Source organism: Opisthorchis viverrini (genome assembly GCF_000715545.1).
Source record: "Opisthorchis viverrini unplaced genomic scaffold opera_v5_102, whole genome shotgun sequence".
NCBI lineage: Eukaryota > Metazoa > Platyhelminthes > Trematoda > Opisthorchiida > Opisthorchiidae > Opisthorchis > Opisthorchis viverrini.
The window spans coordinates 392636-394277 of NW_008751761.1; positions in this window are offsets into that span (position 1 = coordinate 392636).

Consider the following 1642-nt stretch of genomic DNA (forward strand, 5'->3'; position numbering starts at 1 on the left):
CCCACTTGACAGCCCACTGACAGTGCTGGATTTATGCACCAATTTATCAGCTCCCACTTGCAATGCGCAGCTACCTACCCACCCCCAATCATCGGTGAACGAAACTGCGGCAGCTACAACCACTGTACGATGAGTACGCGGTTATTATAGCTGACAATGATGATGATGATGATGATGATGATGATGATGATGATGATGATGATGATGACGATGATCAACAGTCAGCTGACGCGCTCAGGCTGCCGTCATTGCGACACTATACTGAACGTATGCAAACTTCAGTGCAGTATCGCTTTGTATCCACGAGTTTCGCCAGGGTAGGGTCAGCCATTTATCGACCCCGCCAGGCCTATCGGTCCTGCTTTCGGTCCACCATTCCGATATATTATTTTCCGTTCTTTGTATACTTTTGAGACCAACGCACATACACAGAAAAGGTTATCAGCTGGCTCAGCTGATTGTTCCCAATTCGCAGTGACAGTTTTTCGCGTCTGTTTTGACTGTTTCATAAACAGGTTCCAAATTTGGTTCGCCCCCGTGGGTCAGGTGTACCCACGGCGACACCTAAATCGACAGGGCTGATCAGAGGATCACGGAATGTATTCCAGCCTTTGTGACACCGTTACCGTCTAGAAGGAACTGGAGGTTGTCGACTGTCGAACATAACCCTAAGAGAGTTCACCTAGCTGACTCCGTCCATGGTTTCAAGAGGCTGTAACGCAACTGATATGGGAAACTGTTGGATTTCTGCGACGAACTGTTTATGTGAGAATAGCAACCCAAATTGTATGCGCACAAAAATATCGTTTCAAACTGTCCGACTACCGTGGAACTCAATCCGAACTGTAACCTTCCTTAGGACACTGTCTTTCAGTTTACTCATTTTGACTTTATTGGTTTACGTCCGCGACTGACAATATTACCTTGGAATGCTAAAATCTAGCATTTATGTCTTCTGACGGTGCTGACTGATTGTATTAAGTAAACCAAGTAACATCCATTCTTGAGGGAAATGTTATGTCGACCTCAGAGGCAAACGAAACATCATCATCATCATCATCATCACCGACAGCATAATATCAGTGTTCAATACCGATGCTTCACTGCCGTACAACCATGATTTATTTGAAAGCCCTATTTTGAAGAAAAGAGCAAAGGTGGACGGGGAAGGACTTAGTGCTAGCTTACCACAATCATTCCGAGATGCCTACACCTCCAGATATTCACTCAGGAAAGCTGGATAGAAACTGATAACCAGAACGCCACTGACATCGGTTGGTAGCCATATCTACGGAACAAGTCGCCACATGTTCCAGCCCCCAACCTGTAGAGCCAGGAGAGTGTGCTTGTTAGACATCTAACCGTTGACTAACTTGGTATGAGATACTCTGGATCACGCGGTCCCCATCCTGGAAGGCGAGTAGCACCGACAGCACGCAGGCGTTTCGTGATCTCAATTTGCTCAATACTATGTTCTCTTTGAAGTTAATCTATGTAAACCGAATATTCCAGGTTATTTGTTGTCGAAAGGGACACATCACTAGCGAATGATGTTTTTAAACGAGATTACCGATAAATAATTCTGATTTGCGTTCACAAAAAAATAATAAAATAATCCCTAAATAACTACTGCAAGGTTTGT